Raw genomic sequence first — 17,502 nt, 5'->3', positions numbered from 1 at the left:
TGAAACAGCCTCCTGTGTTGACAATTAAGAGATTCACCCCAGCTCACTGCCTCAAAGCGCTGGAACCTAAGTGAACTAAATATTTTGGACCAGGGTTTGCTGTCAGAGATGCTGCTTTCCAAGCTCTTGCCATCATTGGTATCCCAATGTCTGCAAAAGAGCTCAAAATGAATTAAATAAATACTGCAGTTCCTTCATCCTAAGTTTAGTCATCTGAAAACTAGGTGTCAGTTCATCCAATTTCCATTTACAGTCATTACAGAGAAACAGGCACTTCAGGGACTGATTACTCCCAGCTACTTCAGACTTCTTGGATGGGAAACTGAGGTGCCTCCCTCTCTGCTATTAGACAGAGAAACTATATGACCATCTTAGCTGAGATACTTAGAGCTTGCTCCTTGGTGCCCTCAATCAAGGTCACCAAATGAAAATGAAGCTACAACAGGTGGAGCCATGGGTCAAACAGAAAGGCACTTGAATAAAAGGATCTCTGAAATGAAAGTGGATCAGGGGCCTGAAAATTACAACTACAATCGATTTCTCTCAAAAAGCATCTGAGAATTGGTGGTATAGGTCCAATGCTTTGCTGTCGCAATAAATGAATCCTCAGTGGCCATGGACTTGTCCATTTCCACCTTCCAGGACCGCCCTCAGCAATCCCATCAAATGAATTGCACGAAACAATTATCTACAACTCTGCAAAAAGCAAATCACTGCACCTTCATGACTCCAAGATGAATAAGAACAATAACATCTAATTTCTGAGGTACATCTTCATTCTTTAACATGCTTCACTTTTTTCAGAGGATTTTTGACACGTATTCTTTCTATATTGTGTGTAGTCTAGTGAGGCTCTGAGTGCAGATGAACTTTATACCAACGGTTGTAATACAGGCAATAATATTAATAATACCCATTTCTCTCATGTATTGCCCTTGCATACTTCAAAAGCTGTCTGTATGACTCAGATATAAACTGTTTTCCTTAATGTGATCCTACCTGGTGTAACATGAACAATTAGCGCTGTGTCAAGAGGGAGGAAGCTGCCACAAACCTCTGGGCTATTGCAGCTATTGCTGCAGCTGAAATTAGGTCTGATCGCTTCGCTTCAAAAATTTTGGCTATTTTTTGCTATTAATCTTGGAAAGCTTCCAAAACAAACCTGATAAAGTCCTGAACATCACAAAAGATGCATTTTTCCCCATACTTGTAAATCATTTTTGGCACACTTCCCAATTCTAGTAATTATAGATTTCCCCGAAGCTCCCTGCTCATTGCCCATAGATATAAGGCTTTGCATGATCTGTCTTCTAATTCAGAAAACTACAGCAAACTATTGCATGAACCCCATATTAGACAGCACAGCAATTCAATACTAAAGCACTGTTTAGGTCTCTGTATGGTTTTCTTGATGGATGTTACACTGCTGATCTATTTTTATGTATTATTTATACTGGGATAGTGCCTAGAGGCCCCAGTCAGGGGCAGGACCTCATAGTGCTGCACATACTATGAAGGAGGATACAAGAGCCTCTCCTCCTTGCAGCTTATAGTCTGAGTGTATAATGAATGACACCAGCTGGATAAAACAGTGAGAGGGAGCAAAAACTGAGATAGTTGTTCATAACAGTAACAGGTAGACAACAACAGCTACTTTGATATATATAGGCAGTGTGGTGTTCCTGTCACTGTTGTCAGCTTTCTCTCTGTCTTCTGTATTGCGTTTTACAACCTGCAGTGACCAGAGGACAAGCACTCATTCACAGAGTCATCCCCTGTGTGTCTGAAGCACCGGGCACTTGGAAGCATCTTTCACTGCCCACGTCAGGCACCTAGGTGAGATTCAGAAGGTGCAAACCAAAGGAGAGAGGTAGGTACTTACAGAACATGATTCAAAGCCCCCGAATTAGGGCATACGACAGATGATGTGAATTCACAGGTTTGGAGTCACTCATGGGAAGGACTAGGACTTTGGGGTTTCAAGAGAGCCCAGCAAGAAGCTGGTCTCAGTGTAATTCACATAATCTCCACCTTTATTCCCTTACACATTGACAGTGTAGAACACATGCATTTCTGCAACAGGAACAGCAAAGAGTCCTTACAGTGTCCAGGAGCATAGTGCCTAGTTCAAGCCCAGGCTCTCTGGGGAGCCAGCGATAGGTGCATCTCCCATCTAACTCGTTAAGCCTCATTCAGGTTGAAGTTGGGCTTTTAAGATCACAGCCTTTTGGACCACATACACCTCTTCAATTAGGGAGTGTTTATTTCATGTAGTGATCTGACTCAGGATCGCTCCACACCCAGAGAAAATCCCCACCGCGTTTAGATCCTCTGTGTGAACCCTAAATCCCCCTCCGAGTTCTTAGGACAGTCCATCTCTGATTTCCAAAAGCAAGAGTTGTTGGGTCTGCAAGGTCAAGAAAAAGCAACAAATGTAAACTCCTGCAAATACATTTTGCTCCTCTGAATTCAGCATCTTTTAGACATTCCCGAGCCTAAGTCTAGTCTAGTATCATATGTAGCCACAGGCTCTCTGACACCAGGTCCCTGTCCCTGAAGCGACTTATCGCTCACTCATCCCTGCCTCTTCATCAATAGCTGAGCCAGAAGACAGAGGGCTGAAGAGCAAAGGGACTCTCTCCTTCCCTCCCCTGCAGAGCCAGTGAAGCGGGCAAGTGACAAGCAGTTGTGAGGCAAGCAAGAGTCCAGCTGCCTGAAGATAAGCTCTGGAGAGTCTGGAGGTGGGAGCTACCAAAACAAGAAGGACAAAGCCTGAAAGCAGGTCTTTTCTTTGAAGAGTGCAAACCAAAAGGAGTAAACTAGTCACAAAGGGATGTTGCTGTCCTGCGGGGTAATGAACGTAATACAATGGAGGAGTCTATCATTGAGTCACACCTACAGCAGGATAAAGTAATTAAGCTCATCTTTCCTTGAAATGTGAACTTGTGCGATTGCATGGGTTAGGCAGGGACCTCAGATAGGTCATCTCAATCTTCCTCATGAGTCTATATTGCTCAACCTTTCCTCAGATCCCCAGCATCCTACAGCTGCTTTGCACATGGACCTCCAGCAGCTCTAACAGAAGCTCCCAGAATTTTTGCAGCTCTCTTATTCATAACTTTCATTTTCCTATGTTACTTTTTTTCTTTAAACTCACTGCGTCCATAATTGTATTTTCTCTGAGGATCAGTCATTTTCAGGGAGGTAGCTACCACCTAGATGAACCACAGTATTTCCAACTATTATGAAGTTGCTGTATTAAAGCAACAGACATTAGGAGTAGATTTCCAAAAGATCTCAGCTCCCATTTAGTTATTGAGGCCTAGATTTTCAAATGTACTATTGGGTAACTTGGGACACGTAGGGCTTACTGGCTACAACATTCATTAATAGTACGTGCACCATAGCACTTTCGGGATGTTGCTAGTCAGCGCAAGGACTGCTTCACAGAAACGGGAGAAGTGGGGTCTCTATCGTGTAATTCGTTTTTAATTAAAGACTTCCTGAATGTTTTGTAAGAAATAGCAGGAGGAAAACACAAGTTCTTTGAAGTGGTTTCTGTAATTCTTTTATAAGAACATTTCAGCAAATACACTCATTAAAGACTTTTTTTTCCAAGCTGAGTTGATTTTATTTCATGCTTTTATTCTTAAGATAACATTCATCTTGCCTAGTTTCAACCATCTAAAATGCAGGCATTGTCTTGGCTCCCTCCAGAGAGGGTGGAGACAGGCTCTGCTGGGGTGAATTCATCTCCCATTTCAGATACTGTCGCCGAATCGGGCTCATTGCCCTTTGGAGCACCTCATCTCTGTACTGAAAACAGAGAAAGATTAGGTGACTTCCTTACACTTACAGACAAGTGAAATAAATCCCATCTTAATTAGTTTTTCTACTTGGTATACTTGCATGGCTCCCACTGTCAGAACATCTGAACACCCATACTTTCCAAACCTGTTATACCCACACTCTTTCTTTCACAAAGGGAAGTTTTTACCCAGTTACAGACATCTATAGCTGAGGCAGGTAGAAACCAAAATCCAGACCTGCAAAGGTATATAACAAGTTAATTGTATAAATTAGGTGGTTTTCAGTCTCAGCTGACTAACACTCAACGATGTGGACAAAGAAGTGGCAGTGGGGTGCCTTTAGGAATTTGCTAGGATCTAAGCAGAAATGTCTTGCCTAAGGACGTATGTCATGGAATTAACCCCAGGTCTCCTGAGCTGCTGTCCTAACCTTTGGAATGTCCTTAACATTAAGCAAATCCTCTGCTGTTTTCGGAATTAAACTTTTGAAGTATTTACAGTCATGTCGTCTTCTTTGTCAAACTCCAACAAGCTAGGCACACTCAAATCCTTTCATTTTTCCTCATAAATCAAACCTGACTCAAAGCCTCCCTTCTCATTTTTATTGCTCCTCTCTCAGCTCTCCTTGGATGTTAACTTACCAGTAATAGCCCAATGAGGCCAAAATTCCACATTGGATCTTTAGGTGGTACTATGACACAAGTAAACACGCAAACACAAGCATAAAGTTGGATCTTTCACTAAAATCAGTGAAAATGTTATATTCACTTCAACGAGCACAGAGTTCTACTCTGGTAGGCAGCATCTGAGCACTCTGTATCACAGTACAGTGTACTGATGTTGTCTGCTGCGCTTACAGAAATAATTGACCAAGACCTTAAAACTGAAATACTTAGGGCTTGTCAGCATGAGAGTCCAGACATGGTAAGATGTGCCTTAGCGGCGTACTGACTGCTCTGCAATCACATCAGACAGAAGTACATATTAGAAGACTTTTAATTAGAAAGAAGCTTACTTCACTTCAAAAGCAGCCTTAGGACATACACCCCGCGACAGGTCGTGCAGAGAGTTAGTGTGAAGAAGATACCACGCTGTACACTGTTATTCTAGTTTAACAGCATGCTGACTTCCGCATGTAGACAAACCTTATCAGACCAGAGCAGGCTTCAGTATTGGGCGATATGTGTTTCTTAGAATAATCCTGGGGAGAACTGCTGAGTGCTAGGCATGTCCTCTGACTTCCCTGGGACTTGCACCTGGGTTGCAATAAGGGTCAATATATAAACTAGGCTCTATTCATTTTGTTTGTGTTGATTTTATTATTTTTTTTTTTTTTATCTCAGTAAAGTGAAAAAGAAAAGCAAGTTCCTGTAGGGAGAGAGAAGTGACAGTCTCACACAATTCAAACAAATGACAAGATAAAAACCTATTTCTGGTACTACACAAGTGCAGTCCTCCCCTTCCAGGACAGCGGCCGTGATCCCTAACTAATCAAAATAACCCTATATCAACTTCGAATTATCATGAAAGTCTACCCATGTTTTGTTTTCAGAAACTATAAGCACAGAGTATGGACAGCTTGTGGGAAACATACAGGTAAAGTATCACGCATCTTTCAAGAAATATGTTTAAATAATTATAAAAGGTTTTCCAGACTTCAGATTATGAGAGGCACATTTGATCAACTCCTATATTAAACAGACCACAGAAACCTTACAAAGTTACCCTTATACCAAATCCAGTAGTTTGTTTATGGGCTAGTGCTTATTGTCCAAATAGGATTCAGTTTCTGTTGACATCAAGAAAACGAGATTCTGCAATTCTTCCATTGAATCGCCTTGTCCATCTTCTGAAATTGAAACAAAATGAAACTCCTACACCAAAATGAGAAAGTTTTGCCCAATCACCGAGCTTCAGAACAAAGAAACATGTTTGTTCTGTGTCAGTTTCCAACCTATGTCTTGTGAACCACAAGAGGAACATGTTGCTTCGAAGTTTTACACAAACCAGAGAATCCCACGCGCCACCATATCTCTGTTGGGAATGAAGAATAAGTACTTAGGCAGCAAACACTGCCAAAAACTCAAATGCCTATTTTGGGACTTTCTCCCAGCCTAACAGAAAAGCAGGAGGTGGAAATGACAGCTACACAAGAAAAGACACCCATGGGACTGAGGTCACATCTTCAACTTGAGCATGTCCAAAAAGAGCGCTGAGCAATTGCTGCTGTCTCCGCAGTATAGCTGGGTTTTCTTTCTAAGTGGTGGCACACACAGGCTAAGCCTGGGAAGTTTCCTGTAACATAATAAATTTGTAGCTCAGACCAGATCCCATCAGTGGGATCTAATAAAACTAGTTGGAAAAAAGCAACTGATCTTCTAGGAGAAAACACTGGAGACACTGACTGGATCCACCTGAAGATAGTGCCCACAGAGTCTTGGTGGCTCTACGGAACAAACTGTTTCCACAGTGTCAATCATTAATTTCTCCATCCTCTGCCAGCACCTTTTCAACTTTTCTAACCACTTGGGCTCACACCTCTTCTCCCCTCAGGCTCAAAGAAGAATGAAGAGAGACAACACAATTTAAAAAGGGTCACGCCTTCCAAGCATCAAAACACTATTTTGTTGAGAAAAGAACGAAAATAAATAGTACAGTGCCTACTGCAAGGCCTTACGTGATTCCCCCAGGGCCATCACAACAGACCGTTGTAATCTCTGCTGTTGCTTGCACCAAAGATAACAATGCCACTTATATTCAAAGTCACCGTGTCCCCGTTATTCTGGCCTTACATACAATTTCATTTATAAAGATGAGTGTAGTACTTTATAGATAGCCTAATAGCTTATCTTGGAGGTGTTAGATCCCACTTTCCATTGTGTCATGTGAATTCCTGGATGGAAAAAATCTCACAGTGAATTCAAACACATTCCAAAATGCTCTTCTCCCATCACCTTAGTGGCATTTACCTTGTTTGCGGGGAAAGGAAGGAAGGAAAGGACAGAAAGGATGGAAAGTACTTTTTTTCTTAATACCATTCATTAGAGCAGGTTTGATTATCCTTAAAGCGGGGTGATTACCTAGGATAAAAATAGAAATGAAGCCTGTCTTTGCTAAGAAAGTTACTATCCACATTTCAGCACTGACCAACTGCAGAACAGCTGTGCCTGTGGTATCGGTGGCATAAATGCTATCATAAACAAAGGCGTTTTTACCATTGTCATGAAAACCTGACACGAGACCTGAAATCTGGCTGAATTCTCTCCCTTTAACAGCTTAACACTCGAAATGCAAGATTGTTACTGAGTAGAATACCCCTAGGGAGCGAGGTGTTTTCATCATGTCAGGACCATTTCTGGGAATGGACAGGATACAGGACAACTGTGCCTGAAGTTTTTACAAAAGCACAAGAGAGAGTCAAACTGTAGGAAGGCAATGAAATTTCAGAGAGGAGAAGAGTTCGGAGGCAGCAGCAGCTTATCCTGTGCCACGAAACCACCTGGAGAACTGCTGCAGCAAAGAGGTGAGGATGGGCAATTCCAGCCAGGAGAGACCAAGCCCTTGTGCCACACGACACACTGGCAGCCAGCACAGACCCAGCGCCATGGAAGCAACAGGGATAAACCATGCAGAATCTCACCTTGGGTGTTAAACTGAATGTGACAATTTCATTTGGCTTTTTTTTTTTTTGTTTTGGAACCAGGTGTTTGGGATTAAGAGAGACAAAGTCCCTGCACTGTCTGCTGCATGTTCCTCCTGCTTTTCTGTCAAGCTGTGAAAAGGTACAGAAATTGGCACTGGAGCTTTCAGCAGTGTTTTGTGCCTCGGTATTCTTCATACATATCAATGTACAATGGCAACAAATTGAGAAAAAAAAAAAAAAAAAAAAAAAACACAACAGCCCTTCCAAAGCACAGTAATTGATCTATCACCAAGTAGCCAAGATTTGATTTTATCACCATCAATGAGCTGTCGCAGAGTCACAGGAAGCAAAGGACGAAGGCGCTTCAGGCAGCATAGTAATTGATCTGTACTTAAAAGTGTAAATCTCTAGGGGAAAAAAACCAAACAACTAACAAACAAACAAACAAAAACCCCACAAATGAATTTTCAGAGGGATATCGTAAGAATATCAGTCTACCATTTCCACACTTGCATATGTTTTATTTTGTGAGTTTAATCAATCTTCAGCCTAAGCAGACTATAATGATTTTATCTAAAGGTGGAAAATGTGAAAACTCCCTTAATTTCACTAAAAGGTGAACGGGTTGTCAGGGTGTTACATTGGGAAAGATATTTCTTTGCCATAGATTCATTTTTTACTTTTTTCAAGCTGGAAGCAGCTTTATAAGATAATATATGTCTGCTTTTTCTAGATGTCACTAGAGGACTATAAACACCAAGTTGTAACTCCAGTACAAATCTGTACACTGCAAAAAGTATTACCCAGGACACTCATCTTAAAAAGACAGACAGCACAGAGCAGCAGAGGTAAATGCACCTTTTCTTCTAGAAAGAGAACCTAAAAGACCCTTAAGCCTAAACAATGTTAGTAACTCTCTTAGGTGCATCAATTCTCACTTTTTCCTCTATTAGGTGGGACTGATATTCCAAAAATTACATTACATTACATTACATTACATTACATTACATTACATTACAGCTTTTCCTTAAAGCCTTTAAAACTTTGAGTTCAATTTACAAAATAATAAATTGAGTCTTAAAACAAACACCTTGGATTTCATCAGGCCTGAGAAAACCTCAGTTCTGACATGATATACTGTAGAACTGTAGAAGACATCAGATCAACAGACCACAATGATTCAGGCAGTAGTTATGTAAAGCATCCTTGTCTATTAAAATCGTTTTAGCCAAAAGATTAGATAAATAAGAGATTTATGATCTTAACTGCCTCTTCAGTCAGCCAGGTTGAGACACCAGTATAAAACCTGTCTTCTGCTCTTACCGGGCTTTGCTGTAGCCAAACCTGCTTAACAACACGCCCGCCGTGGCACCTGGGCCACTGGGTGCACGTACAACAAAGTCAGGATTATTCCAAACTGTTCTGCGCTGTGGTCTTCAAAAGCAGGAGTTGCTCTGCCCACCTCACTTGCAAAGCCAGGGTGGGCTCCAAGCGTGCCCAGTTCTCCCACAGACTGAAACCAGAAGATTTGCCCCTCTCAACACCTTTTACCCAGCAGCCCCAAGATTAGCGTGCTCCTTCAAGAACAGGTAGGACTGGACTCCTAATGATTAATTCAATAGTGTAGTTCGGTATCAAATAGGAAATATCAACATTGATACCAAAACATTAATTGGAGCAAGTCCAGTAAGAGAAATCTTGTCCCTGAAAGATGATGCTCTAACCACACCAGGCCATGGTCCTTTTCTGTTGAGCCTTCGATAACAGAGCACTGGCAACAAAGTGGAACCGTGGTGGCTGAGAAAGCCACGCTCTCAAGCACGAGCAACACCGACGCTCAGCCCCGCACCTGAAAAACTGCACCTCCAGGTCACCTCAGGCAAGAGCAGGCACCCGAACCGCTGAAATATATGCTAGAGATTTTTTTTTTCAATTTATTTTTATTTTTATTTTCTTTTAAATTTCGACACAAGGAAAAGACTGACCGTACGTTGGTACCTATCTCCTGGGAGAGCTCCTGGCTGAAGATCCCAAATGAATTTCGGTGCTTAAATCTGCAGCTCAGGGCCTAAGCTGCAGAGTGCTCCTCCTAATTTTCTTCACTTGGCTTACACAGCCTTTCCTCATGACTTGTGGCTTTTGGGGATCCCACCAGAATCACCCCGTCAGTGCACAAGAAGCAATAACGCTTATTTAGTACTTCAGTCTCTGACTTCTCTTTATAACTCTTCTCCCCAAATGCCTTCAGTGTACACTGCTAACTCAAGTCTCCACATCCCTCTTTCAGCTTTTAGAGCTGCTCATTTCTTCTAAAGACATAGGACTGCACTTAGCTATTACAAATCGCCCCACTAATTTCAGTTTCACATCTCTAATTTACACCAACTGAAGATGCATCTTGATTTTTTGGGGGAACATAACAACTGCTGTGCACTGCCGTCATTCCCATGGGCACTGCCCGCTTCCTTGGTGCAGCAGTTTTAGCTACAAGCTGTAGCCGAAGTTTGCCCCTCAGCTCCAGAGTATGGCACGTTAAAGGGATGTGTACTGTGGCCCGTGCTAAACTAAACCCACCCGTCTGTGGATGGTTTTCCTGTCATTAAAATGATAATTATGGAACCCCTCACCCAGGACTACTTTTGCAGGATCCTGTTCAGGAAGTATATTTTATTAATCTAAAACTCCAAAATGAAGACACACAGATTTAAAGATCCATTGACAAAAAAATCTGCTTAGAAAAAAATGGTATTACATTTCAGTGTTAGGAGGGGGACAGAGGTAATAAAAATACCTGCTTTTATTATCTCACCGGTTATGCTTGGATTTATGTTCCTTTCAATTGACCTGTTTCTATAAATTAATGACTTACAATATTTTGCTCTCAGATAGCAAACTGGATGACACCAACTATCTATTAATGTGCTGAGATACATGCCTGCTCCCTAGGGAAAAAAAAAAAAAAAAAACCAAAACAAAAAAAACAACTTGAATTATGTTTTCTCCTTCTTGGTAAGTTTGTGTTTCTGCATAGTATTTCTAGCAGACTTCTTTTTTTCTTTTTTTTTTTTTTCAGAGAAGAGTTTTACTGGAGTTGAAACACAAAGGCTTAGAGTCTCCGACTCAAAGTATTACATGGCTCAATGGATCCAAGAATTCCAGATTTGTTCATGTGCAGACTTTGTGCCTCTAGAAAATCCTCTAACTTCCTTATAGCATACCTCCCCAGAGTAAAGTGTATTCTTCGAAGCTGCATTGTTCAGAAATTAAACTGCTAAACTAAGGAGGTCACAAGAACTAAAAGTCAGGTTAATTCAATTTAATTAATTTATTGAGGCATTAGGCCAAATTTGCTATTTATCTTTCACAATAGGGGATCTCATAATGCCATTACAAATTCAACTTTGCCCCGATGCTTATACATTCAACAACAGAAAAACAGGCTGAGGCCTCTGTTTATTCTGTGAAATAAAACTGGTTTTGTTCCTTGTCTTCTTGAGGAAGCCACATTTCTGTACTTGCTGGCTCTTGCTCTACACTATGGGGTTTGGTTTTTTGTTTAATTGGATACATCACCAGTGCTAAACACAAGAGGATTTTCATTTCCAACTGGGACCTCTTGATGCTACTGCAATATAGCTAATAAATTAATAAGAACTTTTCTGACTGACAAAAGATCCACCGCTTGCAAATAATGACTATACAAACAGAAGTGATAAATCATGACTATCTGTATCTCATGCTTGCTTCCTACTAAAAACAAGACTTTAAGAAATATGGAAGACAGAGAGAAACAAATTTGTTCCTGTGTCTCCTCTGATTTCTGGTAAGCACCAATGGATCTTCAGAGACGCAACGTGCCATCACGCTGTTAGTAGGACACACTGTAGTAGCTTTGAAGATGTAATTTTGTCTTTAAAGGTTTTCAGGCACCTTCTTAAAAAATAAAAGAAGTCATGAAAGTAAAAGTAAATTATTGGCATTTTATATGCAGGTGAAACATGTTTTTCAGAAGTCAGAGAATGGATATAGGAATGTTACATCTTGCAAAGGTACAGATTAAGAAGAAAGTCAGAAAAATAGTGTGGAGAACCTTACAGTCCGGGCTGGTTCTTTCTGTAAATCTTGAAGAAAATGAACTACATTTGCAACAGCCTACCACTGCTTGTCATTGCCCTTCATTTTATTTCCCTTGCTCAAACTACGGCTGTTTAGCTCTCTTGATACCAAAGGATGTTATGAACAATTTTCCTTTATTACGTTGTTCTAAAGCCTTTTAGTATAAGTCTTCATAAAACCTCACATATGTGTATTATAAAATTACAGGGAATAAGTTCCATATGAAAAATTCATCATATTTCTTCTTACTATTTTTTAGCAGAGATCCTCACATTAGGCATGAAAGCAACAGACATTGTTTTAATTCTTCATTGTGGAAGGGAAAAAATATCAATTTTTTGCTTTTGGTTGAGAAAGAATTTTTTACATACTTCCTCTTTGCAGTCTTTCCCTTGCAAAACCAAAAAAGGATTTTAGACAGACAAAAATCAACCACAATTATATAGAGTGTGTCATTGATAAATTCCAGGGGAATATAACAAGCTAGGTAGGCACATACCGTTAGATCTAGCTGTTCAAAATGTCAAAATTCTAGCCAAGATTAAGCTGGAATATTTGGCCACATCAGCCCTCAAGGACTGCACTTAACTTTTAAAAGATTTGATCTGACTCTAGATTTAGACTTTGGGAAAGTACCTCTTTCAAGAGAGCATTTTACATAGCAGTCTATCTTTAAACATGTGCTTAAATCCCTTGAAGTCACTAAGTACAGATAGACTGAGAACAGGCACAAGTCTTTCATTTCATGACAGCCTTCGTTTTGTATAATTTTCAGTTAATCCTAGGCTTTCTGTTTCCAGTGTGTTTAGTCCTGAGTTATGCTGACGCAAGATGAGATCAGAGTCAGGGCTACAGTGTCTCCAGGACTTTTGGAAGGAAACATTCCAGGAAAATCAGTAACTTCTCTCCTCCCTATTCCCTTGGAAAAAAATAATAAGAAAACAACAACAACTACTACAAAAACCCGGCATATCGTTGGAGCATGCTCAGATGTTATAGAACTTTTCAGCCTCTTTTCTTCTGCATGACATCTGCTTCCTGCAAGTCTCCTGATTCACTGACCAACTAGATTGGAAATGGTTTAATTATGGATATTTGTTGTGCTTTTAAACTGACCACATTAAAAGAAAAAGCTCACACGACTCTTCTTTCTGTTTGTAATAACAGAGGAAGAAAAATATGCAAGGATGTACAAAAAGGATGCGTGTTACTGAAAGCTGAGTAATATGTATAGTGTGAAATTCACGAGGTGCAGAAGGTCCTCACAAGCTACAGGTCTCCATGTACGTATAAACTCTAGAGCATGAATTTGTCTTTAGCCATATATATATCCTGAACCCTTTAGGAATCATCCTGTAAATTAAGGTTGCAAAGAAGTGCCTCTAATGTACTGTCCTTAGTCTGACCAGTGACGCTGACTCTTAGGTAAAGCGTTAGGTACCAGCAGAGCTCTGAACTTTAATCACATTTTCCAACTATGTTTCAGGGAAGTGCAATGATTTAGTTAAAGCCAGTATAATGCTCTAGGCTTAAATACCACACCCATCACCCTGATAGTCAAATTGAGTCAATGATTCATCCCAGATGGGAATCCAGGTTCTTCTTGGCTTACTGTTATCTGTTCTGCCCATTAAGCTCTATGACTTCCATAAATTATTTTGGAGTTCCTGTTAAAAGAAAATAAATCCACATGATGCTAAATGCTGCCTCCCAACTGTAATGCAAACTGGAATTTTGGACCACAGCTCTGCTCCCTGACTCATCCTGGATCCCCTCCATGTGACGTTGGATCCATCTAAGCTGGGGAGAGTGGAATAGAAGGGTTGCTTTTTTTTTTGCCCTTTTTTTTTTTTTATCACCCACTGTCAGATAACACGTGGATGTTCACACAGCACGTCTCTAGGAAAAAAAAATAACAATACCAGAGAGGGGCCTTTCTGAATATGCAAGGATAGAAAGGAGAAGATAAAAGGACTAAAGATTTATACAGGAATAATTTAAGCACTGACTCATTGCCATTGCTAAGTTTCTAAAATACATAAAACCCAGACAGAAATGTTGGGGGGGGGAGTCTGTGTTAGAAAGTATGACAGAGGTGCAACACTATAAAAAAGATAAAAATAGCTCACCCCTGGAGCAAAGATTTGCTTCACACACAGTTTAAACACAGCCACCGCACTTCACGTCTCATGGGCACAGCTTTACTACGAGCTTCTCTGTTGCTTGTTTGCAGTTGGAGAAAATCCAGAGAGCAAGGAAAACAAACACGTTGCAGGTTCGCTGGGTCCGTTTGATGTAACGACACTCAGCGTGCACCTTAAGCGTTTGCCGCGGGTTAAAAAGACAATGGGCCAAATATAGGTCTGGCTGTCCCTTGGGTTGCCGTGCCAGGAGAGCGCGGTGGGAAAGGCTGCCTAACCAGCTCCGAAGGATTCCCTCGTGGAGGAAACCTCAAAGACTATAGAGGTGGCTCACTGGCCAATTCCAGCACCGGACGTTTTAGCCAAAGAAATGCTGGCATGTGCTGGGAATTCAGCTGATTCCCAGTGGGTGACTCAGCCTCTCCGGAGCCACCGGTAACCTGTACGTCTGAATTGCAGTGGTGCACAGTGAAGAGACAGCTGAGATTACAACTTTGGTATTTTTAACAGCAAAATGGAAAAAGGAGAGAAAAGGCAAAACAGGGATTCAAAAGGAGTCCAGAAACACGATTGTTTTGACCACCCTAAGCTGACGGCATGCTTACAGAGTGACCGAATGATTATGGCCTTCTGCAGATGCAACTGTAAAGATCCTGACTGGACTGTGTGGGGCATTTGCACCTCCACTTGTTCTTTGACAGAACATGGAGAGAGATGCTGAGTATATCCTTTCCGCTAGGACCAAAATAGGGACAGGTTTTGTTGGGTGTGCTTAATTCTTTGGCTTCGCTTTTTAATGCCTTGGTGGTTACAGCGTGTTTTCTTTAATTATCATTATTTAATGTCTGAGTAATAATGATGCAGTATCCTCAAATGTTTTAAAGGGTTTTTTCCCTATGAAAGAGCCCTATTTCCATTTAATATTCTAGCTTAATTGAAACTTTTTTTTTTTCCTAGGGCCTTGTTTCATTTAATTCTGTTGCAAAATCCCAGTAAAATTTCAAGAGTGCAGTGTAATTTGCATAATGAACACAGGGGTATCAACAGTGAAAACATCACCTCTCAAAAAAAAAAAAAAAACAAAAACAAAACCAAAACCAAACAAAACCCGAAACCCAAACATTGAGGAGTAGAGTGAGATCAAGGCTATTACAGTGTTTTGGAAGGTTGGCTGATGGAACCACCTGCAGCTGGAGAGAAGCAAGCAGAGGCTGGTACTTGGAAGGGGGGTCTAAAAGAGGTATCACTCTTCTGGGGCTCTGTTGGCAGCTGCCCACCGAACCAAAGCTGAGGGCAGGAATACAACTCCAAATTGTATCTTTCTGAGATTTAGTCACCTTACTCAACACTACTGGAAGGGAACTCTCTCTTCCTGGGATTATTGTCCTGAAAGCATCTTATACCAGCTCTTGTAACTGCAGCCATCCTGATATTTTGAGACCCGGCAGAGGATATTGGTGAAGCTGCTATTTCCATTTCTGGTTAAAGCACTCCATGGGCAGAGCCCACATACTGGCTGTGGGAGACTTTGGCTCAAAATGTTTCTGCTTGATTTGGAGTACATCTCTGTGTTTCAACGCTGCACCTAATGGGGAGTCTGCTCTGTTCTCCATACCCTAAGAATCCCTATTGGATTGATCCAGCGGTAAGGAGGGGGAAAGTAAATTTGGTTCCTGGATCGCAGGCTAGTCTGGATGTCCAAGCCAAAATAAAGTTCAAATAAAAGTGAAGCCAAGCTGCTCAGCCTGATCAAGGCTAAACCACTTCTATTTACGAAGCATCTCAGAGCAGGACTTGTCTTGGAAACTTTAAGAAAAAGAGGTGTGACACCTGCAGAATTTGGGTACTTCTGTTTGAGAGTACGATTACAAATATGGATTAAAATACCCCAGTTCCTCTTTAGAAAGGTGTTTAGACGCTCAGCTTTCATAGATTTAGTAAAGACCTTGGCCCTTACATACTTTGCAGGAGATGATGAGTAGTGCTTTTCTGGATCAGGATCATAATAAGTTAAACAAACTAAATAAAAGGCAAAGATGAAAATCACATCAACTAGATTAATAAGGGTTTGAAAAACAGCATTAAAATGTTGTGCCACATAGTACTAATCACCTCCTAATGGTAAATAGTGAAATCAAGCCCCTCTACCTGCTCCTTAGATCTGCAAGTAAGCACTAAAAAAGAAAAAGTGACATGCTAAAATTCTTGGAAAAGTTCTTGCCTGCATCTTCATGGCCTCAGTCAGAGCCACAGATGCAGTGTTTGGCTGCTGCTTTCTCAGCAAAGTGGTCTCTGCTTATGGTCAGACTGCCCCGTTGATCTCTATTGTTCTTGGACAAATTTTCCCAATTCAAATGAAAGTGAAGATTTTTTAAAGGAAACATAGGTGGCTGCTTTCTGCTTCTTCAGTACACAGTCACCAATTACCTAACACGCTCAGGAATGTTTCCTTTCCAGAAGCAACAACTTTCATTTTGTTATATTCACTGCAAAACAAGGAGCTTTACCACCCTCTGTGTTATTGCACAAAGCAAAGTAGAGGTTGTCAGTGTGAGAAGACGAATAATCTCATTTCAGCGAGCACCCCAGGCCAACCAGGTGCTCTGCAGCTCTTAGTGATGGACATGTTCGGCAGAGCCGCGCTCATGGCAATGCTGGGGGACTATGTGGAAAAGAAGGAATTTTGCCACCGCTCCAGCACGCAACAGTTTTGCTGATGGACATGGGCTGACTATGCCCATGCTGCCCTTCCCATCGCCCTGAGACGCCGATGTGAAGCAGAAGCAGGCGCAGAGGTGCCGGGGCTGAGGGAACGGAACACCTCTCCCAGCCGTCGCCCTCCCGCTCCCCAAAACTGCCGCCTCCTCTCCCCTGATCCCCCCTAAACCCACCTCCCAGGGCAGAGCCGAGGGATCTTCCCAAGCCAGCTCACCTCACCTCCCTGATGACAGCAAGGCAGGTGGCCCGGGGACCGCCGCCAGGTGCCGGGCGCCGGCAACCCGCTCCGCGGCGACCCCGGCGGCTGTCGGGACAGAGGCGAGCGGAGGGTCCGGGACAAGCAGGGGGGTCCCTATGCACTTTTCCACACACACACCCTCCACACACACACACACACACACACACACACACCCCACACACACACACCCTCCACCCCTTCTCCGCAGCGGCGGAAAAGTGCTCCAGCGCCCAGCGGAGCGGCGCAAAGTGGCGGGGACCCGACGGGGGCTGGCTGGTACCTGCCGGGGAACCGGAGCGGCGGCGAGGTGCGGGGTGAGGCCGGTGCGGGGCCGGGGCCGGTGGCCGGGTTTTTGGAGGCGTTGCGAGCCGGGCGGGCTCCTCCCCGGCGGCGGCGGCGGCGGCGGCGGCGGCGGAGGGTCTCGCTCTTTCTGCGCGGAGTGTCAGACTTTCCCCTGTCTTCCCTTCCTCCATCCCCGCCACCCCTTTCCACTCCCTCGCACGCACATGCACACCCCTCCAGCAAATGGGCTGCTTCGTGTGCGTGTGTGTGTGTGTGTGTGTGTGTGTGTGTCAGCCGGCTCAGACACACACCCACTGCCGCTGCTCCCGGCGTCGGTCACAGCCCCGACCAGCGGGAAACATTAACTCCCTGAAAAGTAGCCGAGCACACACGCGGACGCACAATCACACCCACAGATGGTGGCAACGATGTGCCCACCCTGCTGAGCCCGGGCACCCTGTCCTGTCCCCTGGACCACAGACCTCTCCTGCGCTGCCGGATCACACACCTGGGAGTTTGCACTGGGGCATCCCAACCTCACAGTGTGACCACCAT

At 42.7% G+C, this 17,502-nt stretch overlaps 1 protein-coding gene across 1 annotated transcript in view; it reads right to left on the bottom strand.

Annotated features, from left to right (window-relative positions):
- Positions 1–17,127, bottom strand: part of SEMA3D (semaphorin 3D) — a 146,386-nt gene extending 129,259 nt beyond the window's left edge. The window contains exon 1 of the mRNA XM_082498678.1: positions 16,946–17,127. The gene's annotated coding sequence lies outside the window, so the exon portion shown is untranslated. The remainder of the gene's footprint in view (positions 1–16,945) is intronic.
- Positions 17,128–17,502: the final 375 nt, after the last annotated feature.

This window comes from Vanellus vanellus, assembly GCF_965231255.1.
Source record: "Vanellus vanellus genome assembly, chromosome: 1".
Taxonomy (NCBI): Eukaryota; Metazoa; Chordata; class Aves; order Charadriiformes; family Charadriidae; genus Vanellus; species Vanellus vanellus.
This window is presented reverse-complemented; position numbering and strand designations above follow the sequence as displayed.